The sequence below is a fragment of the Sceloporus occidentalis genome, unplaced genomic scaffold, assembly GCF_023333645.1.
Source record: "Sceloporus occidentalis isolate IW3139 unplaced genomic scaffold, rSceOcc1.0.p SCAF_17, whole genome shotgun sequence".
In the NCBI taxonomy this organism is placed as follows: Eukaryota; Metazoa; Chordata; class Lepidosauria; order Squamata; family Phrynosomatidae; genus Sceloporus; species Sceloporus occidentalis.
The window spans coordinates 8382188-8406735 of record NW_028316997.1 but is presented as its reverse complement, the minus strand read 5'-3'; the positions used below and the strand labels follow the sequence as shown (position 1 = coordinate 8406735).

Below are 24548 nucleotides of genomic sequence, written 5' to 3'. Positions count from 1 at the left end.
AGGCAGTAGTGAGAACTTTGCAGAGAGATGCAATTTGTGCGTAATATGAGAATGCTATATAGAACTGTATTTGGAGATAAGAGCTGAGATGAGTGCAATATATGGGAGGATTAGAAGTTTACATTTTAATTTATAGGGTTTTTGAGCCAGTGAACAGAGCTGGTAAGGTAAAGAGGAATAGTGATGGGATATAACTGGTCTGGTAGACTTGTACAGAATCGGTTTGAGTGATAAACACCATAAAGTGGCAATCCCCTGCTGTTCATTATTATTTTTCTTTTTATTTATATTTAAGTTTTTTTTATATTTGCAGTGTGTTTCAATATTCCCATACATACTTTGGGTCATGAACCTAAAAAGGATCTTATGTAAAGATTGTACAGGACAGATGTTTCATGTCATGGCACAACCTTATATATGTGTCAGCAGCCAGTTGAATTGTATTTTCTTATTACAATGCCATGTTTCAGTTTTATTTTTTTGGTTATTTTGTTAGATATATATTACAGCCCCTCGTTCCTAAGACCATCAAGGAACTGTAAGATGCCACAGCAGGATGTGGGCTGCCTTTTTGGCCAAAGTGGTATGGACATGTCTTTTATAAAGCCAATGCCATAACTGCACTGACCAGCATGACTACAATAACAATATTTCTGCTATACTAATTCTTTGCACTTATTTCCTTCTAAAGTGGATGATCAGCACTACAGACTAAATGGTGGCTTTGGTAGAATAAACCCTTTTTAAAAAGCAAACTATTGCGTCATAATCCTAACATCAGATTTTTTTTTTTATCCCTTCCTTCTACAGATCTTTCAAGAAAAACTGCTCCTGTGGAAATATACAAGGTATGATGCATGATCATTATTGTTCTTATAAACTGCAACATAAAAGCATTGAATGAATAAAGTGCATCTGTAACAATAAACGCATCTTTTTCTAAACTGCAGCCAATTGCCTTGACAAGTAAAGATGTCTCCACTTCCCGTTCCATTAAACAGAATGAAAGCAATCTCAAGTCAGGTACTGTAATACATGTTTCTCGTACAATTAAGAGATTATCGATCCCAGCGTGCAAATGATTAAATCTCATGCTTCCAATTGAAATTGTCCTTCTTTTCTTTTAGATATGATGGCAGACTTGGGACTAGATGATGCTGACGGTATTGAAGGTAGTGTGTCTTTTGTTAGGCTATAATATAATTACCTGGATATCAGGGACAGAATATAGGCTAATTTGATTGTATGTAACATGACACATCTCATATGCATTTGCTTGATGGAATACAGAGTGACAGGACAAATTCAAACACCAATAGTCGCCAACATTCCCAACAAAACGACTTTAGTCCCTATTATCAGGCTGGAGCATTAGCTATTTTTGGAGGGTAGAATGGACTGTTGTGCTACACTTTCACCCACATTGTAGTTGGATCGTCACAGATTTTCTTGCTCGTTTGAGAGTATCAAAGGAAGCTTAATGTTCATAAGGTGAAATAAGCAATATATGAATTATCTATAGGTAAAATACTAACAGCATGCATTGATTTCTGTTAGATTTATCTGACTGGGATTCGACCAGTGATTCTCTTGATCAAAGCAATGTGGATCCGAGTCCTAGAAAGCCGCTGCCTAAACCCATACTTGCCGCACTGGAAAAGCCTGCAGCCCCAAACCAAGTCGCTGCGTGTCCAGAGCCAGCGAAGAAAGAGACGTTGAGTATGCAGTCTACAGCGCGGGGCAAAGAACTGGATGCCCCCAACAAACATTTACAGGAATTTAAGGACACGAGTGGTAAATGTTACTATGTTTTATTTTCTTTCTGCTTCATCACCTTGATGTGCTTTACACACCTTTATTAATTATGGCAGCTGCCTTATTTATTACATTGCAGTCTCTGTGAATAGATTCCTCTCCACTTGTCCCTTTTTAGAGTTTTTTGAGATAAAAAGAAATTTAAAATATCCCGAGTTTTTTTTTTTACCTATCTTGTTTTAAATAAGTACTTTTTGCCTATCAATATTATTATATTAAGAAGGGGTTTATATTAACAATTATAACCCTGTCTTGTATATTAGTAATATTTGTTGTTTTTTTCTCCCCTTTGGTGGAAAATTATTATTTATGCTAACTTGTTTCCATCATTGTATAAAGAGTACAGTTTATGCTTATTTTTTGGCCTTTGAGAATGTCTAATGGTTTCATAATTTACTCTAGTTATGTAAAATCATTTAACATAAATTGTCTATAAGTAAAGTACTAACAGCATGAATTATTTTCTGTTAGATTTATCTGACTGGGATTCGACCAGTGATTCTGTTGATCAAAGAAATGTGGATCTGAGTCCTAGAAAGCCGCTGCCTAAACCCATACTTGCCGCACTGGAAAAGCCTGCCGCCCCAAACCAAGTCGCTGCGTGTCCAGAGCCAGCGAAGAAAGAGACGTTGAGTATGCAGCCTACGGCGCGGGGCAAAGAACTGGATGCCCCCAACAAACATTTACAGGAATTTAAGGACACGAGTGGTAATTGTGACTATGTTTTATTTTCTTTATTGACTATATGTGAGCTGCCTTATTTATTACATTGCAGTCTCTGTGAATACAGAAACCAAATTCCTCTCCACTTGTCCCTTTTTAGAGCTTTTTGAGATTAAAAAGAAAATATCCCAATGTTGTATCATGTTTTAAAAAAGTACTTTTTATCCATCAATATTATTATATTAAGACAAGGGTTTTACAGTAACATACTGTAGATGTTTTGAAAATAGGTCATCCAGAATATTAACTTTTATTTATTTTAATCTTTTAATTTGGGAAATGAAGCATTCCAGCATGCAAATGGTCACCACTCCCTATTTTTACAACCCTTTACAAATGGTGCATCTGCATCCAATTAAAATGTGTTCTTTCCTTTTAGATGTGATGGCAGACTTGGGGCTAGATGACCCTGCTGGCATTGAAGGTAGTGTGTTGTGTATGTTATACTGTAACACTAGCATTATCTGGGCAGAAATAAGTGCGTAAAGTTTGGGGAAACAACCATGAAACTTCTCCTATCCCCCTTTATAATCCACATTTAATATTTAATATTTTGATTTTATAGCTTGTCAGGATTCTTTTCCATTTAGTGGTAGTACCAAATGTATTCAGAATGTTAATAGTAGAGGTTGTAGCCATATTAGTCCAGTGGTGTCCATATCAAATAACAGATGAAATAAGTATCTTGTGATAATACCTTTTTTTATTGGAGTAACAGAATTTTGGAATGACAAGCTTTCGAGGATCTCTTCTCCCTTTCTCAAGTCTTGAGATATATTTCATTATTTTTTTAAACTGCTTCTACCTTATGTTGTTTACCATAGTGCATGGTACTGTTGCATAAATTCTGAATAAGTAAAATATTAACTGCATGCATTGTCATTTTGATTTGTTAGATTTATCTGACTGGGATTCATCTAGCTTTTCCCTTGAACAAAGCAATCTGATTCCAAAGACTAGAAAGCTGCCATCTGAACCCTTAACTGCCCCACCAAAAAAGCCTGCCATTCCCACCTCAGTCACTGCGTATCCAGAGCCAAAAGAAGAAGAGCCAGAGAGTACGCAGCCTGCCATTCCGGACAAAGTACTGGAATCCACCAATAAACACTTGCAGCCAGCAAAGAACAGTGGTGGTGAATATTATATATTATATATATATATATATATATATATATATATATATATATATATATATATATATATATATATATATATATATAAATATAACTACATATTTTCTGTCTGCTCTCTTTGTACCATTAGAGCATAAGGGTTCAAGACAGCTTAGTGCAAGTCTCTTCTTCAGGCATGTTATAAAGTCAGTGCTATTAGCCTCAAATAGATGCACACAAATACATGCTTTGGGCATTGAACCAGATAAAATAACATTGAGGTGGATTGAGGAAAGCCACAATGCTTTGGAACATATACTTTAAATCTGTAGACTCTTCAAATCTTAGTATTTCCTTATGTGTGTTTGTAGATTTTCATTTTAGGAAATTTGATGACTATCCTGCAATGTAATGTTAGTCTGGCCATTTTTGGTTGAGAACTGGCTCTTGTCATTGAGAGATGAGAATACTAGCCAAAAAAATAGATTTGGGCAGATGATGAATCCCGACATGCATATGATCCCCTACCCTGATTTTATGACCTACTGGTGCAGAACAACTACTAAATTGTATTTTTCTTTTTGCTTTTAGATGTGATAGCAGACTTGCTGCTAGATGATGCTGGTGGTATGGAAGGTAATGTTTCTCCTGTTTCTCACCCCTTATCCACCTAGAATGTAAATTCCTGCGGGAACAGGGCTTTCCATTCCTCTTGTATCTGTATGCCAATTGCTTGTCATTTTGTACTTGTCGTTATCTGTAAAAATGTTACCTTGTACTGCGCTGCGGAATCTGTCGGCGCTTTATAAATAAAAAATATTAATAATGTATGTATTATGCTATAATGCTTGCTTTAACCAAGCGGCAGCAGTAGTGTGCGCATTGAGTGGGACAAAAAATCTCATGTGATACAGCCAGATACATTTTTCTACTAGCCCAGATTGTATCTAATCAACGCAAGCGTCCAGCAGGCTGATGTATTTCTGGATGATATGATACAAATGTAATTTTCAATGACCGGCACATAGGCTAGTATATGTGTATGTTTACTGAGTATAAAATATTAACAATACTGATTATTTCTTAGATTTGTCTGATTGGGATTCGACTAGTGATTCTCTTGATCAAAGCAATCTTAATCCAAAGCCTGGCAAACTGCTTCCTGAATCAATACCTGCCACACTAGAAAAGCCTGCCATTGCCTCTCCAGATCCAGTGGAAAAAGAGTCCGACATGCAGGGCAAAGGTCTGGAGTCCACCAACAAGAATTTGCAGCAAGTGAAGAACATGGGTGGTAAATTATATTATGTTTACTGTTTTTATTGCAAAGTTACATCTCACTCTTACTGCTCGGTTCTGGGCAACTGGGAATAGCTGTTGTGCGGGGCTGAGTGATGTCTGCCATGTATCCACGTGGGGTTCTCTTATGGGTTAAAGGTTTGTGCCTTTTTGCCTACTGTTTATGCCTGTGTATTAGAACTTTATTGAACTTTACATTAATTCTTCTAGTGCGAAACCTGAATTTGTCGTTGTTTCTGTTGGGGGTGTTTTGTGGGTCTTTGGCACCTGTTCCTTGGGAGGATCCGTGGGTGTGCATTTAAGTGGAGGATTGTTAGGGTACAGCACATTGAAAAATACTATTTACTTTGTCTTGTGGGTTCCTGTATAATAACCAGAAATGCATTACAGTGTTTAGTGAATGAGGGGAGGTCACAATGGTTGTGCAGCTCTGTAGTGGGTGGATACTAGAACATGCATTGTAGGTCTTTTCCTGTTTCGTGGGGTTGATCCTCCCCTGTGTGCTGTACCTTTTTGTCTGTTGTGAGTGTGTTTAAAGATACATAAAAGGAGAGGGAGCCATGGCAGCAGCACTGTATGTGATGGATCCAAATATTGAAAAGCCCAGACCTCCTGATTATTGTGTTTAGGGGTTTCAGCCATAACAATTGCTATACAGGTATATAAAATCAGGCACGTAGACAGCCATCTCCATAGACAAACATTGACAGTAGAATGAATCATATTAAAAAGCTCAGTGACTTTAAAAGTGGGATTGTCGATGGATGCCATCTTTCCCATAAGTCAGTTTGTGACGTTTCTGCCCTGCTACGTGTACCCAGTCCTCTGTAGGTGCTGTTTATTGTGAAATGGAAGCGCCTGGGAGTAACAGCTGCTTGGCCACAAAGCAATAGACCGCGCACACTCACATAGCAGAACTGCCGAATGCATAGTGCCTACTATTAAGTTCCGTGGCCGAGGAATAATGTTCTGGGGGTTGTTTTTCAGGGTTTGAGCTTATTGGTTCCAGTGAAGGATAATGTTAATGCTACAGTACACAAAGCCATTTTAGAAAATTTGTATGCTTCAAACTTTGTAATGTCAGTTTGGGGGAGGACATTTCCTGATGCAGCATGACAATGCCACTTTGTACAAAGCCAGATGCATAACGACATGGTTTCCCGGGTTTAGTGTGGAGGAACGTGAGTGGCCTGCACAGAGCCCTGATCTTAACCCCATTGAACACCTTTGGGACAGATTAGAATCACGTACTGTTACATTACTTTTTGCACTCTACAACTGTTTTCAGTGTTAATTTGTTTCTTCATAGACTCCTCAAATTTAACGGCCACAGCAGAACACAAGCCAGTAGTGGTAAGTCTTCAGATCTTTTATCCAGCTATTCTATTTGCTTTTAAAAAATGTAATCAGTTCATATGTTTTTGTCTAAATATTAATCAAAGTGAATTTTTTCTAATAGGTGAAGATTTTTAAAATCCTTTTGAATAAAATGGTGCTAGGTAGATATTTTGAGTTTAGCCAATGTGATTTTTAGGGTAAGTGTCATGGTTGAATTTGCAGGCTCCAGAAGTACATGTGAAGGATGTGAGGATTTCCTTCATAACCATTTTTTTTCCTCTTGCTGTGACTATTCACAATATGTAATCTATTAACATAGTTTAACCATTTAAACTGGAAATCTCCATCAAGTATTGTTGTGTGGATGAATCAAAAGCGTTCTCAAGCTAGTTGGAAAACGTTACAAAAGCACAGACAGTCAGAGGTTTACATGTAATGTAACAAAGCTTTCACGCAAAATGGAAGAGCCTCCCATCAGACGTTTTAGAGGTTAATGAAGTGAGGGAAATATATTCAGGATAGCCATATGTCTCTTCCAGGCAAAAGAAAAGAGCAAGGAGGAGTTAAGTTCTGAGTTCTTGCAGCAGAAATAATTATCCAAGTTGGTTCTGCTGTCAAGTTTTTTTTCTACTAATCAGAAACGCTAGTATGCATTGTCCAATTTGAGCTTAATATCAACCTATTAATAAATAAATTGTAACATATCAATTTTCTGATTTGTTTTGTCTACATATGTAATGGAGGTTGATGACATGCTAAAGGCATCAAACTTGACAATGGGCCCAGAATTTAGGAGCGATGTAAATTATCAATTGGTTTCACAACAGCCATCTGAATGCAAGGCAATACAAAGTTCTGGCAACAACCAGGAATCATCATCATCAGACTCTGAAGAGCCCTGGGAGGAAAGATATGAAAAAATGTGGGTTGACAATGAGAAAAGGGAGGTCAAAATACACTTCAAGGACGTTACAGCGGAACTTAAAGAGAAATTTGGGGAAAGTAAGGAAAACAAGAAAAAGTCATTGGTTTCCAAAACCAGTAAAAATACCATGCATTCACCAAAAGAGGACAATCCCCATAGCGTTCGTTTCACTGAAAACCACACCGGACATGAAAACGAGATGAAAGTCTTGGCATTTAAAGAAGAGCAAACACTGCTTGACCTGAAGAAGCCAGACAGTGAAACTGCTGGTCAAGAGAGGGGCAATGAGTCTATTAATTGTGACAATGACCTTAACACGGAAGTGAATGTTAATACTCATGGTAATAAAGGCGCTGATAAAACTGCAAACCCTACACAGTCAAACGATTGTGGTGAAATTCAACTCCAACAAACTCAATTTGACAATTCAGGTTTGTCCCAACTTTCCTATGGTGAGGTTACCAAGAAGCTTTTGGATCAACAACTGGAGAAAGATATGCAAAGATTTAAGAATGAGGTAGGAATGCTACAAACAGTATTCCTAAATTTGGCACAAGGCAGAGAACAGCTTCAGAACAAGGTAGACACTTGCCTTCTGTAGACCCAATCTCTTTGAGGAATTTTATCGGGGTGTCTGCCTCTTGGACAATTGTGTGTTTTCAGCTCTGTTTTCAGTCCATCTGCCATTAAAACTAACTGTGGATTGCCATTGGGACACTTTTTTGTTTTGCCGTGGTGTGTGTTTCAGCTGTCTCATCTTACATCAGCTCCTTCTCAATACTATTGCTCTCTCAATTCTTCTGATTGTTCATGGGCTTCCATAACTCAATGTTTGATGCATTTGTACACATCATGGAAAGTAATTGCTTTTTTCATTGATTCAATATGTTTTTATGTTGTAGCTTTGTACCTTGTGTCGGGTTTTTTTATATGTGTGTTACTACCCAATTGTAAGCAACTATAACCGTATTCATCTTTTGCATTTCCCCATTCTAGTCTCATACAGAAGTGGAGAAAGGGGACAGCTTATCAAAAGAGGCGGATGTATCCCATGGAAGCGCCAAGAAATTTGCTCAAAGAACTACTGTTTCTGATGTACAAGAAGAACAAAAACAAATACCGAGGCATAGACCATCTACAGGGTAAGGAAGTAATGCGTTATTTTTTTAGTAGAAAAACTTAATCTTGCACTTGGTATAGACAATGAAGAGTAAGTGTTAGGGTGTGGTAAGAAACTTTAGGATAATAGAACAATAGTCTTTCCTGCCTTGTAACTATATGTGTAATAATTACATAATTTTTACATAATGTGTAGGAAGAAGTAGTGTATCCTGCAAGCAACAGACATTGAGTTGCCTTTTGCATACAAAGTATGTACAGCAGCTGACCATTTTAATAAAATGTATATTTCTTTTTGTTTAAGGAAAAATACAAGTATGACAGAAGGAACTAAAAATGTAATATTTAACACCAAGTTGCATTCTGGCCGCAATAGTCATGATATTCCTTGTGAGAATGGGAAGCTACCTGAAATGTATGATGACAGTACATTCAGTGATGCCTCGCAGGAGGATGAAGGAGGGTAAGACAAAAATAAAATTTATTTTGCAATGGAAATCTTCCCCTGCACATTTAGTATATGGTGTTTGTTTATAGCATGAAGTAGAAGGGAGGGAGGTTGGTGCGCAGGCTATGCATACTCCTAACAAAGACACACAAAACAAATACACCCCCTAACATGTATGTAGAATGATGGAAGGCATTGCCTTATTCATGTTTTGGTCTTCAGAAAGGTGTTGCATAGAATTTAGGGAGGTCTTCAAGCTAATAGATCTTTTTTTTATGTAATAATTAGTAGTGATAATACGATTAAGACCTTCTCTACTTAGAACGTTGTTGCTTTCCTGTTGAGCCCTCTTTCTTCCACTCTCACTTTCCACGTTTCCCTTGTTTCCATTGATATAGACATACGTAATTTGTCTTGTTTACTTATTTTAGGGAGGCTGGAATTCACACTAATTGGAGAGACAAGGTAATTTTCATGTTTTTGTGTGTGATGTATTTTGTCTCGGTTTTTCTTAAATCACTTTACTTTACTATCCTTACTCGCCTATTAACCATTCAAGTTGCTGTCAAATTTCTGAGCAAAAATCACACTGTTGGAAGATCATGCTAAAGTCAAGCTAATGATTTGAAGCAAAAATTATACCAAAGTGCAGTCTATAGAAGTTGTAGATAATAGAATGTTATGTAGATAATGTATAAATTGGGGAAAGGTACAAAATAATATCCAAATATTTGGTTACCCCATTGAGCTTAATTGGATCAGTAATGAGCAACTAGAAGCTGAATCATATTAAACAGGCACTTGCAGGAAAAGGCTATCCCTCAAGACTTGGCATTCAAACAAGTAGACTTGATAAAATAGCTGCAAGTAGGCCGAAACTGATTAGCAAGGTGTTCAGTGGCTGGGTGCTTATGACATTGGTTTGTATAAGAATTTGCACTTTACTCAAAAACTACCTTGTGGCAGCACATCTGGAGTCTGTGCCTGACCTCACAAATGCTCTACTGGCGCTGGGCGGGTGTTTGTTTTCTTTTACATTTAGCCCTACTGTGGGCAAGCAGCAGGGTTAGGCTCTAGATCCCCCGCAGCGCTGCATCTGGATCCTACTCTCTGGCAGCCGGTGGACATCTGCGCGATGCGCATAGACAAACTCCACTGCCAGCACTTCCGCCGGGGCTTCTATGGTGGAGCACCAGCTCGACATAACCTTCCAGTGATCCACCATAGAAGCCCCGCCGGAAGTGTCGACAGTGGAGGTTGTCTAAGTGCATAGCGCAGAGGAGCATAAGTAGTTTGTGGCACATATTTTGTGTTTCAGACATGGTGCATATAGTCCCTCAACCTTATTAACATATGGTTTTGTTCTAGATGTGGAATCCTGATGAATCTGATGACTTAAGTCATTCATCTGACACTGGAACTGATGAGAATGAATTACTCTGCTCAACGTTCAGAAACGCAGCTTTGTTAATAGACCAACTCAATGCTGCAGGTCTAGGTATTTAATACTTTATTTTAGTTTATTATGCATTGTGTATTAGTACGTATGGTCCTTTTAATTAAATAATACATTAAATACCCATCTTTTATTTAATGATATCATGTATTTGTTATCTTTTATGCAGATTCAGTGAACCTGTTAAAAATACAGAACTTAATCCAAGAATATGAAAGATCTGTCCAAAAAGAGAAAGGTAGACATGTATTTCTGGCAAAAAAAGTAAAGAACCTGGAAAATGAAAGGAAGGACCTGCAGCAGATTAAGGATACAAAAAGAGAACTAGAGTCAATGCTGGAGCACCAGAAACTGGATTTTGAGAGTGATCTCAGCAGCTTAAGGTTAAATATTTCCCTTCGTTTTCACTTCCACTTCACTGCTTAGTCTGTCTGATTTGCCTTCCTGATTTGGGGTGTTAATTTTGGGAGTTTATGTGTACATCATGTAAAAAAAAAATGTGATTGTGATTGTTAAAACCCATGTCTTTGCTCTTTATTTTTTTTTAGATTTTCTCTGAAGCAAGAGGAGGAGAAAAGGAAGAATGCAGAGATGCTCCATGAGAAAGTTGGAGATCAACTAAGAAAAAAGGAGGATCAATGCTGCAAAGAAATGCAGGAGAAACAACAGCTGGAACTGACCTTACGAAACCTGGAGCTTGAATTGCGAAGCCTGCGGAACAATATGAAACAGGTTGACCCTGTTAGCTGATTTTGTACCATGCTCTTATATTCTTGATTGAAATTTAGTGATGTGGTGGTACAGACTTGGAAAAACAGTTAAGGCGGCTAATGTCATAGTCTACAATATGTCTATAGCAGAATGTATCTCATAGACTAAAACATATTTGTTGCAGGATATCAACCTTCCAAAAAATCCCATACCTTTCACATATCAATAAATTATGGTCAGGCATTTTCATAGTTGCTTTTGTTTTTCAGGTTGAAGAGGAACGCAATGAAGCTCAAAGGCTGCTGACTCAAGAACGTAATGCTAGAGTTATTGACGAAGAAACCCTGTATAATTTGAGGAGGAAAAACGAAGAGCAAGAGGCAAAGATACTTCAGGCAAAAACTGCTGAGGTAATTTTACTTAAGATGTTTTGCAATAACAGAGCTTTCCATTAAAAATACACGGCAAAATAAACAAAATGCTATTATGCATCATTATTGCCTTTTGTATACAAAATAATGAATGTTATGTTACGATGCAGAAAATAGTCTTGACTAATTTGATGCTTAAACCGGGTGCACCAGCTTTGAAGTGTGGTGTGTCTCTTTGTGTCACGGTGACTTCAGAAAGTTAGTAGCCACTTGACAGCAAAGCTATATCCGGAACCATTTTAATGTCACTGCTGAATCTGAGATAAAACAAAAAATAATAATATTTACTGTGTCCGTTACTTTTAAGTATCAGATACCAAAGTCCTGTCACAATTTGCCTTTATGCAGATCACCTCTAAGTAGAACCCCCCCAAGGCATCATCTTGCCAAGGCATCATTTGGCTCTCCGAGTATACTTGTCTCATGATATTTAGTCAGCCTAGATAGACTAGATGGGCAGAATGATTTTTACATTTCCATGTCATAGTCACTGAGTGTTGGCCATGTCGGTCATATACAAATTCTGCGTCTCTTCTTAAACTACAGCTCCTTTTTGATGTGTCTGTTAATGCTTGCAACTGTTAAATGTCTGCAATATCTCCTCTATGTGCTTGGTGTGTCCTTCTGAGCTGTGGACACGTTACCTCACAACCTTGGGTATGGCAAGCAACCTCCATTTCTGACAATCCAATTACAAAATACGCTTTTATTTCATCAGGGCTCCTATGTCTATTAACAGGTACTTGCTCAACCCTCTGATGCAGGGGAAAAAGATTTAATACAAAAGAATCTTAAACTACAAGAGGAAATTGTTTTAGTTAAGGAAGAGCTATTAAAACTCCAGTCTAATACTAACGAAGAAGAAAGCCAATATATTGAGGAAAATGAGATGTTAAAGGAAAAAATTGATGACCTTAGAAGAGATTTAAAAAATAACGAAGAAACCTTAACGCAAAGTGTTTACCAATATAACAGACAGCTCAACGTGTTAAAGACAGAGGCCTCTATGTTGTGCACTAAGTTAGAACATGAAAAGCAATCCAAAGAAAGACTAGAAAATGAAGTGGAGTCAATCCGTTCCCGTCTGACCACTGCATTACAGGAGCTGGAAAGACTCCAGTTGTTAAAAACAGATATCGAACGCACCTTACAAAGAGAGCGTGATGAGTGGATGCGTTCCAAAGACAAATTAAATCATGACCTCTCCAACTTACGTGAAACTAACAACAACACCTCTCAACAGCTTAGCAGAACTGAAGCTAAGTGTAACGGCCTAGAGAACGAACTACACAGAGTAGGATTATCTCTCCAAGAGAAATGTCTTCTTCTAGAAAGTACACAAAGAGAGTTGGTGCAAGCTCAGGACAGGACAGAGAAACTTGAACGTACGCTCCAACTCGAGAGAGAGCAAACCAACAAAAACATAATAAAACAAGAGTCCGTGCAGGAGAGGCTGGCACAACTCCAGAGTGAGAACATACAGCTTCGTCAACAGCTGGAAGATGTCCAAAACAAAGGCATCACCAAAGATAAGACCGTGAGCGAAATCCAGGACAGATTTACTGATATATTCAATAAGGTTCGGGCTGACAACGAAAGACAAGTCCACCTAGTAGAAGAAAGAAACAAGGATCTAATCAACAAATCAAATGAGCTTCGAGAACAAATCTATAAGCTTGAAACTGAAAAGGTTGAAAGAGAGGTAAAAACAGGTTTTTTTTTTGTTTGTCTTTATTATTCTAATTTAAGTAGATCATTTAAGAGGCAATAAACAAATGTTTTAATCTATTTTTAAATAGAAGAATGATATAACTTTTTTTTTTTGGTCATCAAGTCTGATCTACTTGGATAAAATGAGGTTTTCAGTTAAAAATGTACTTATTTGTTTTATTAACATGATTCAAAATGAATTTCCCCTAGAGTTCACTGAGAAATCTGCAGAATGAATTAGCTGATGCTCTGAAGAAGTTAGCTATGTCTGAAGCTTCCCTAGAAGTCATAACTCGATACCGTAATGACCTTGAAGACAAAAAACAGCACCTTCAAAAAGAATTAGAAAACTGCAAAATGAAGGTAATATTTCTCATTAGCTGCAAATAATAAACAATAAATATGTCCAATATTTCCATTAATACAAATGTTAATCTAACTACAAATTTTTTTTAAAAAATCAGTGTTCCATGTGAAATATACATCCTTAATGAAAAGTGTTTATCAATTTGAACTCTGAGTAGATACACATTTATATATTGTTTTGCTCTATTGTTTGCTACTAGTTATCAGAAGAAGGATTTAGTCATGTTAATAGCGTGAACTTTATTAACCGATTTTCACATTGGAGTTAGAATATCCTGTATTTTGGTCAAAGGTTTTGATATGTGTTTATTTGTTGTCTAATTCTGGGAAGTGAGTTTACATGTTTTTATTTTATTTTTGTCTGTTTTTTGTTTTAGCTTTCTTTAAAACATTGTTTTTGTAGACCGGATTGTAATGTTTTCCTCCCAAATGAATTTATATTATATGCACTATATATGCATGTATTGGTTGAGTTAGAAATTGTTAAATTTGCTATTTTTTGTAGCTCCAGGATATGGAGGAGCAATTCCTTCAATCGGAAAGACATAACCACCATTTAAAAAACCTGTTAGATGACAAAGAAAGAGAAATTTGTGCTGCAGTCCAGAAAAGTCAGGAATTCTCTCTTGTAGCTGCTGAAGCTGACAAATCTGTCAAACAGTTGGAGCAACATGTGCAGAGGTAAGTACTACCGAGCTTGAGCTACAGTAAATATGCACTAAACGAGCATGGTGCTTGATATGTATATCTGCCACACACAGTGAATGTTGCCACTTGTCAAGGCTAGGTTGTCTGCTTGGGCCATTGGGTCAAACTCCTTTTTTTCCAGTTGGTCAAACATCAGTGTTGCTGCAGAGTGTCTTAAAGACAAGTCTCATAGATGTCTGTAGCATAAAAAATGTTAGTAATTGCTAAGGGCTTTTAAAATGTAAAGCTTGACTCTTAAGTCTTTTGAGAACAGAAGTCCAAGGATTTGGGACGTTTGCTAAACACTCTTTTTTGAAATGTTGGAGGCAGCCACAGATTTTGCCAGGGTGGCATGAGGGCTTGATGGTCTGAGCCTCCACAAAGAGATAGGTGAGAACTCTGGTTGGAGTTGGAGTATCCCAACCGTAGTTTAACCCACAGGGCACCTGGCTACCATAGCACAAAAAAAGATCTTATCCAGAGTTGCTGAGCTTGCAGTGTTTAGGCCCTGGTGGTTTTTTAGAGCTCCCCTTTGATCTGGAAAAAAGTTCCAAATTAAAATAACCCATTATGTCCAGGCACAAACAAATGTAATGTGAAAAATGAGTGAAGGGATGCCTGTCTAAGCATAAAGTCTCTGCAAAGTCTTCATTTCCTTGAGTCCTTAACTGACAAATAAAAGCCAGTCGGAAGCTCTGCCCCATGTGTTGCTTTCTGCAAGAGGAAACCCATGAGTAGTCCAAGCTGGAAGAACCACTGGCCGTGTAGATATCTGTAACTTGTAGGCTGGCAGCTGCCAATTCTTCTGTTATAGAACCATCATGTAAGGCCTGGGATGACTCTGGAGTACAGGAGCGGTAGAGGAAGAAAATGTATTATTACTGTGTGATAATAATTGGTCACTAGATGGGGCCCATGCTCCACCAAGAAAATCAGAAACTAGACAAAAATAAAACTCCTAGAAATTAAAACCGCAAATATTCGAATGCTAGTTGCATGGGGGAACTGGTGGAGGACCCATGACATGTGAAGGCCAAATTGGAGGACTGGTCCTAACTTTAACTAAAAAAAATGAAAGAAAAAATGGGTAACTCTGGGGGAACAGGTAGCAGTTGTATCCATTTTTACTGTGTTTTATTTGTGCTGCTACATTAAAGTATCATTTATCCTTTTAAGGCTTGAAATTGAAAATGCTAAATTTGAGACAGCAGCAAAACAACAAACAAGTCAAACTGAAATCCTTCAGAAAGAGCTAAAGGAATCTCTTTCGGTAAGTTTTGTTTATTCTAGGTCTTAAATTTTCATTCATTTCTAGAACTAAAATTTCTGCAAATGCAATGTCGTACTTGAATATTCGTATTGCTAAATCTTTGGCAAACCTGTCGTGTGCTGGGCTCGTTAACTGGACATATGGCTTTGTATATCTGTTTATTGATTTCTTCATAATTGTAACTATCGGCATATATGTATTTGAAGCACAGTGTTTTGGTACTTTCCTTGTGTTTTTTTACAGAGTTGGAATCGTATGGAAGAACTACTAACTCATGTGCAATCCTCCAAAATTGACCTGGAAGAGAAACTGAGCCAACAGGTAATTGCAGGACTAGTTGAGAATAAAAAGGCTGTTCTGATGCAACGATATTATGTTGGTTACTATAGAGATAAGACTGCATTTGGACTAGAATTACTAGCATATATATATATTAAATAAATACATTAATTGTACATGACTGCATGCTGTGTCAACAGTTGCACTTTTTTGAATAAAAGCTATATATGTGTTTCTTCCTGTCATTCTGTTAAACTATATGTGCCAGAAGGGTGCATTTTGGAGCTGACTGGATAATTTGTAAAAAAAGATGTTTTTTATATTTATAGGTGCACATGAAACCTGCCCATGATAGTCATAATCTTTGGGAGGAAGAGTTGAAGTCCATATCTCGATTAAGCATCCGCCTGGCTGGTGTTGAGAGAGAAAAATCGGAGCTGGCTGATCAGGTAAAGTCACATTTAGCTTTAATTTGTTGTTTTAGTGGTTGTCCACTACTACCACTGGGTCTTCTTGTATTCTTCATACAGTTATGAATAACTACTTGTTTTTGAATGGTCCAAGACCTGTCCTGCATTCCATACAATGCTCTTCCAGGACTGTCTCTAAACATAAATGGGGCCTGGGGAAAGCTACCCTGTGCACCTGACTGCAAGTCTGCTCATCTATCGGCTAACACCAACGCTGTGGTCCAAGTGCCACCTGCTGCTGGGCACCAGGTTATAGCATTTCAATGTTCTTCAACAGCAGGGGCTTAAGGTGGGGGGATGTTTAGAGGTCTGTGCCAGCAGCAGCACAGACCTTTTCTGGACTATGGCCACTGTCGAGGGCTGTGGGCCCTAAAGTAAGCCTAGGCACCAGGCAGCTTGCCTATTTGTCTGTCTGTTAAATATAGTCCTAATATCATATTGCAGGGCTTGACAAATTTGTTGTGAATCTAGGCGCCAGCTAAAAAAGTTAGGAGCCAGGATTTTTTTAAAACCAACAGTTGGTCAGGAGTGATCTGATCATCATCAGCCCACTTACTAAACTCACAGCGTTTGACCTGGAAGCACCCTGGACTTTCAGGTCAGTGCTGTTTTTTTTTTTTTTTATTATTTTCCTGATTTTTTTTTTTTTTTAACTCTTTCAATGCTGATGTTCCATTGGAGCACAGCATTGACAGATATTTAGTCCCCACAAGCTTGTGGGGACAAATGTTAACCCCTGCAATGCCACGAATGTGTCATACACAATTGTGGCATTGAAGGGGTTAACGCTGCACTGTCGCTCTCATGGAGCGATCAGGCAGCAGGGGGGTGTTGGGGCTGGTCTCCACACTCATGTGGAGACCAAAGAACCCTCTCCCCTGTCCCTGAAGCTGCCTCTGGCAGCTGGGACGCAATTGCTGGTCTATAGACCAGCCATTGCAGGGGGGAGTCTCTGATGACTGCTGTAGGCTTCCATGCCTACAGGAATCATCAAAGGGCTTGTGGGGGCTCATTTTTGCTGTTGCTGGTCTGCTTCCAGGCAGACCACCAGCAGCAGAGCCCCTTACAAAATGGGAATTAACCCCTAAATGCCACGATTGTGGCATTGAAGGGGTTAACGCTGCATTGTCGCTCTCATGGAGTGATCAGGCAGCTGGGGGATATTGTGTCAGGTCCCCACACTTGTGTGGACACCCAATCAACACTCAACCACCTTCCCTGAAGCTGCCTGTGGCAGCTGAAAACGCAATTGCTGGTTTTCCTGCAACCGTGTTTTCAGCCTACAGGATCACTCCGTGGGAGTGATCTCAGGCTCGGGGGCGGGCTCGGAGTGGGCAGACACTCAGCAGCGCCCCGCGTGGCAATTTTTTGTGGCTGTAACAGGCTGACAAACACCTAGGCGCCAGGACAAAATTCTCTGTCGCCATGGCGACCTGGCGCCTGGGATTTGTCGAGCCCTGTCATATTGTATATCATTAAATGAAGTTAATGCAGTGCAGGCTGCCCTTTGCATCCTATGTCTGAGGTTCATGAGGGTGGTGGGGGGCATGGAGACAAACTGACACTAGTGTCCCTATATATCCCACCAGAGGAAGGTCCAAAATGCTGTGAGACTGAATATGATTCTTGCCTTCTAGACTGCCCTTATATCTCTTTAGTTTCCTATAGCTGTGATTTCTCAAGAGGGTATGTTAAATCATTTTAAACAACTGTCCAAAAAGGCATGTTATTGCTGTATATAAAAGGAAACATAATGGTGGTATTGCCAGTGTGGTGCTTTGCTTGCACAAAAGCCTAGCCACCACCATAAACTTACTTCTCTTGGCTGTTAAACACAATGAATGTCCCTTATAAACTTGTAAATAATCTACGACTTCAAATGCAAACAGCAGGTTCTTCAGGGACTGCTAACCCATTAGAACTGAATAAATATAATGTTAAGTATTATGAATAATGATATATCACTGATGAGCCATGTAAAACCAAATGTGTAAGAATGACTTTTCTTGCAAAGTGGGAATCATTTGTCACTGCAGAGTGAAATATTAAGCACAAGGAAATAGTTTGTATGGGAGAATTAAACTGGGTTGGATAGGTGTGTGGTTCATATGTTTATCTGAAAAGAATGATGGTGTGATGATATTTGGGAGCAATCTACATGAGCCAATGGTTTAGCATATGTGACCATTTAAAAAAAAAATGATCTGTCCGTTCTTTCCAGGTTGAATGTGAGAGAAAGAAGGTGAAGAAACTGGTAGAATTGAAGAAGTCTTTTGAGACGCGCTTTGATCAGGAAGTTAAGAGAAACAATGAATTGCAAGGAGAAATGGCTAGGTAAAGCTGCTGAAATTTTTATTTTATCTGTACAGAGGGAATTCTGTGATTCTCAGACTTCTGTGAAATGGTGTAGAAAATAACACAACACAATATTAAATATATATATATATATATATATATAGGCTGAAGACACTCTTGAAAGCAACTAAAAAGAAGCTCAAAGGACTTGAAGCTGAAAAACAGGCCAAATATGAAGAAGGAGCCAGACATCCTAACCTTGATGCTGCAGACTCTGAAGTCAGGAGATTAAAACATAAGGTCTGACTTTTTTTTTAATCTAATTTTAATAGGTGATTTGGCAATTGGTGGACTCTGTACAGCCCTCCATAATGTCGATGGGCAGGTTGTGGAGATCAGTGGTGTCTCTTTTAGGGTAAATCAATATTTATTGAGATTTTCGAAGGAATCAGGGGTACAGAAAGGAAAAATCAGGGAAGGGAAAGGAAAACAAGGGAACACAGGCAGCAATACATTATGCCAAAGGTTACAGCAGGTAGCATACATGCGCATAATAACCCATGACGCCCACAAGTGTGGGAAATACATTTGAGGCATCCCAAAGAAGCATAGACATGAGGGCGCGGTCCAGACGAGCGGCAGATAATAGCAGTACAGTAAGGGAGAAATCCCAAACCCATACACAGACCTCACAGCCCAGGAGCAGACCACTGGGAGGGGTACGGCATATAATGCACAAAAAGCAGGACATACGAAGGCAAAAGTGGGGCATAACATGGAGGTGCGTGGTTCCCAGAAGGAGAGGGGGAAGGGAACACAGGCAGCAATACAACATGCCAGAGGTTACAGTAGGTAGCATACATGCGCATAATAACCCATGACGCCCACAAGTGTGGGAAATACAGATACACGTGGGTGCGACCCCCACGAGCAGCAGAGAATAGCAGTACAGTAAGGGAGGAATGCCAAACCCATACATAGACCTCACAGCTCAGGAGCAGACCACTCGAAATGGTACGGCATACAATGCACAAAAAGTAGGACATACGGTTGCAAAAACGGGGCATAACATGGAGGTGCGTGGTTAGTGGTGTCTCTTTTAACTGGCCCATTGAGTAGTGGTGCTACACAGGGTCATGTGGTACAGGGACTGTCATTCCTGTCCCAAGCCCATAAGCTCCTTTTGTATTGAGGTGGAGTCCATGATTTCCTTGAGATAAAAGACAGATCAGTGCAAAATAATTGCTACTTACAGTGTGTGGATACATGCATGTAGCTTCTGGAGACCCCTCCTCTCTGAAATAGTCCACGTTGTGTGAATAAAACAAATACGTTCCAGAATTGTGTACATGAAATGTAGTGGTACTGTTGAGTAGTCAACGCGTTCCAGAGCACTGGCAATGTGCTGTAATGTATATATTATGGAGGGGAGCCCCTGCTACAGTGCTGCTCGGGGTCCCCACTTAATCTTGATCCGCTTTTGAACCTATGTCTTTACAAATTAAGCCACTAATACACAAGCTATGCTCCTATAACATACAGTGAAATGAGGGTTTGTTGGAATGTTTTTGGGGCTACTGGCATCTTTTGCCCTTTGCCAATAATAGTATGTAATTCTATCCTGACTATAATCTAAGACTGTTTCATAATGGGAAATAATGACGATTTCTAAGCATTCCTTTGTGTTAACTTGTGTGTCACCTTTTAACCAAAAAATGTCTACGTAAATAACAGTGATGTCTAAACCAGAAATGTAATGATATGATGATGATATTCCGTCCCAACACTGATTGATGGGTCACCATAAACGGGTTTAAGCTCTCATAGTGAAGACCAGAGGCCAGCCTTCTGGGGATTGCTTTTAATATTTATATATTCAACACCATACAGGTTGAAGAATTGGGACGAGAAACTGCAAAATCTGCTCAGCTGGAACATACAAACCGCGATCTGCAGGAACAGCTGTCTTCAATGAAAATTTTGCAGAAGAAGTATGACCAATTGGAGAAGGGGAAGAGATATCTGGAAGAAAATATAGCTGATCTGAAGAGACTTGTAGAGTCAAACAAGATGGATCACGGCCTCTTGGAAAAGTACAAGAAGGAAATTCAAGAGCGAGGAAGGCAAGAACTACAACAGAAACTAGATGAAGTCAACCTATTCCTTCAGGTACTGCCATTTACCAAACACATGAAAACTTTGTAATTGTGAGATAGTGGCTTATAAATATTTTATCACCTTTTAGGGAATTTGAAATGATGCCATTTGCTATTTGTTGTGTACTGTTATACAAATCGGACATGTGCTCCTTGTGGATGTGTGTACAACGGCATACATATGATACATTTGGTAACGGTGGTCAGGTCTTTTCATAAACATGGAGTTTTTCTTATTTGTACCATTATATCATATGTTGGATTATACATATACAAAGAAAACAGTAGCTGTACTTAGAAAAGTAATGTATAATTTATGGGGTGCACTAAAAAAAATCTCGGTTGAATAAGCATGTGGTAAAAATATGAGTCCTTGAATATGCAAACTCACCGTTTTGAGTCCAGTCATTTTTCTTAACCCTACTAAACGAATGACCAGTGGTTAGTTGTACTGGTTTTGCCGCATTACTTTCCCAAATAAATCTGCAATTGTAAACATTAACAATACTTAACATTATCAAATGATCATACTTTCTTAATGTTTCAATAATGTTTTGGATACATACATTTAGCTTCTGGAGACCTCTCTGCCTCTCTGGAAGTAGAATATAGGGCGAAGGCTTCAGAGAGAACATTTCTTTCTAGGTCTCCCATATTGCCAGAGTCCTCCTGTCCCAGGGAAGCGTAATATAATATAGAATTTCTCTTTTTCAGGCACAAGCTGCTTCCCAAGAATCCCTAGAACAAATGCAGGCTGCAAAGGATGCATCCATAAGAAGTCAACTTGAAAATAGAATTCACGATTTGGAATCTGAACTCCATAAGATCAAAATGAGCCTGCAGGAAAGTACATCTCAGAAAGATTCTTTTCTGTCGGAAGTGAATAGATTCAAAGATTTGTATGCCGAAGAAATGAAAATGAGAAAATCTCTGGCGACAAAATTAGAGAGGTGTGTATAGGAAAATTGATTACTGTCCATATGAAGTGCCTTTTCCATGTCTTATACTTGTTATGCTATTATATATATATACATTCTAGACTGTAAACTCATATGAGTAGGGCCTTCTTTTTCTTTTGTACCAGTATGTGTTAGCGTGTGTTTACTTTAAATTATTTTCTTTTTACTGCACATTAACTATAGTAGTAACTTACAATGCAATATCCAATTTATTTTTTTCTTCTCAGAGCAAATGAAAAACTGGAAGAAGCCAAAGCCAAACTGCTTAATGAACGCGAAAAAAGCAAATCATTCATCACAAGCAGTATTGTTAATGGGAGCTTAGCTGCAACCCCAGTTATAGACACAAGCCAGCTTGGTCTTCGCTACGGGAACTTATCAGTAAATGAAACTTTTAGTCTTGGAGGGAGCATTCTGAATCCAGTGGGAAATGGCTTACCCACAAACCGTGTCGACACATACCTGTCAAAGGTTAGTAAGCTCATCACGTAGTCGAGATCCTCTTGGGATATAAAACAAGGCAAATATTGGCTACCATTGCCAATCCACTCTTGTGTGTTCTAATAGCTCCCAGGACCAACGTATTTTTATTGTACTTTTTTTTTTTTTGCTTTAGTCAATATCATTTTAAACACAAATCTTGAAATTGAGCGGTTTCAATAGTGATAGACAAAACAAAAGAAAGGATGAGTGTAAAGATCTGCTATCCCTGCATGCTTTCATAATTCTCCTTAAGTAGCCTTTTCGGCTGCACTAATGCACCACTGAGACATGGTTACTATCAAGGTGCATTTCTAAGAAGCTGATGCTTTTAAAGTATATAACACACAAATACTAATGAGTCCATTAACATCATAGGAATGGTTTACTGGAATATGACCTCTTTAGACAATTATGTCATCTTTGCCTATAGTCCGCGCAGGACAAGTGGGCAATCTCCTGGGTTACCTCTAGTGGTAGAATAATAGCTAAAAGAAACGGTCATGCTTCCTCTGGATATAACCCCCCCGGCAAAGTAGCACCACAGCCTAGCCAATGGGCCTCTGTTTTGTTAGTGACCTCTCATTCAACCAGTATCTGAAATCTAAAATTGTAGAACGCACCCTGAGACATCCTTCTCACCCTCTTATTTTCGGACATGGCAGGGCCTTCTACAAATACAACGTGTCTAGTCCCTTGGCTAAGCAGAATTAGTCCATGAGGTACACACCATGGAAGGAGTACCAGTTGGGGGCTACTATTCAGTGAGCAGTGGCTCGGGCTCAGTATTATTTCACATGGGTTCAAGCTATTCTTTGTCAGAATTGTTTTCTTTCCTTAGTCTCTTCCTGTCTCGCCTATTATACTTTTATGGGACTATATAGCTGATGTCTTGCATTCTAGAGTAATCGTTCAGGTTTCTCCTTTTGCACATAAAAACTACTAGAACCAGCAACAAAATCAATATGGAATGTATGCTGCACTCAGATAATAAAGGGAATATATTCAATCCAAAAAAGAAAATTTTGTAAAAAACATAAATAACTTTTAAAAAGAAAATGTAATTGCAAGGGGTTCTGATTAATTTGGTGCATTATGTCTTTCAGATGCAGCATGAGTTGGAAAAAAGTATAGCTAAAGAGCTGCAGGAAGGTATGTTGACATTATTTAAAGGAAACATTAATTTGTAAGAATATCTGAAGACGGGGACTAAGAATTTTTTATATTTAATGTTCTAACCCCTGCCATCTACTTTGTAGCAGGCAGCATTGTGCAATACGGCAATGCTTCCAAAGCTGTAGTTTCTCCAATAAATCATCTTGCAGATGATTATGGTGTTCATGTTTTTTTATTTTTTTTGTTGTTTGTTTAAATCTTACACGGAATTAAAGGCTTGAATTGAATTTGTCTCTAAAAGCGACTTGTAAGTGGCAAATTCTAAGATAAATTGAAATTCTAAGATAGGTAAATTTCTAAGACAATAATGTGTGGGGTTTTTTTTTCTTTTTGTTTTTTTTAGCTAACACAGAATTTGACACAATATGTACCAGAATATCTCCTGTGGGTTCTACCGTTGGCTCTGTAAGAATCCTTAATCCAGATCAAGACTCAAAGTCTAGAGTCTACCAGCAATATCTCGAGGTCCTTCAGGAGAACCGCAAGATATAAGCACCACTGAGATTATATGGACTCGAAACTGTTTACACTAAATAGTTATGTGTTACAAAAATGTTAATTTTAACCTGTGTTTGTATTTTTTTGTAAATAATGTTATCTGCACATTGCACTTGTTGCAGTAAAATTACGTCCAGCCATTCCAGATATATATTAGAATTCCAAAACATATCCATAGACATTTGTGATACTTCTTAGTGGGACATCATTCATGGTGTAAGATGCAGAAGCACATGAACCTTCAAGATCTCAGAGGTCCTTTCTTCAGATGTTATGTCCACTAACCTCTTTGGACTGTAATCTTTGTGAACATATAGGCAATATCCATCTTTGTGGTACTATTTGTCAGTAAATTGAAAAGCAAAGTATTCAGGGTACACATCAATTTTTACTTTGTTCTTCTGTATGTGTTGTCCTTGTTTTTAATACGAGAGATTGCATTCGTATCATGTGTATTTTATATCCCTTTATCTGATTTTGGATCATGGAATACATTTCTCTTTCCTTTTTACAAATATCCAAAACCACTCAGTTTCCAACAGCTTTATAATGCTTACTAAAAAATAATTCATGAGACCTCTTACTTTTTATAATATCCACATTCTATGTTGTATTTCATAATGTGTTATATGTATTTTTTTTTATTTTTTATTTTTTTTACATTTTAAAGCCAATTTTAATTGGGCTAGTCTCCATCTGATTTACATTCCATGACAGTATTTATTCAGCGAACACTTCATTGTGCCAAGAAGGTTCTTGAATGTATTTTTATAAAAGCAGAAGAGTTTATCGGTACAATTCATTGTTGATTCAGGAAAGTTGTGT

The 24548-nt window shown here is 38.3% G+C and overlaps 1 pseudogene; it reads left to right on the top strand.

Annotated features, from left to right (window-relative positions):
- The window catches only part of LOC149302807 (uncharacterized), a 43173-nt pseudogene extending 19456 nt beyond the window's left edge, over window positions 1-23717 (top strand).
- Window positions 23718-24548: the final 831 nt, after the last annotated feature.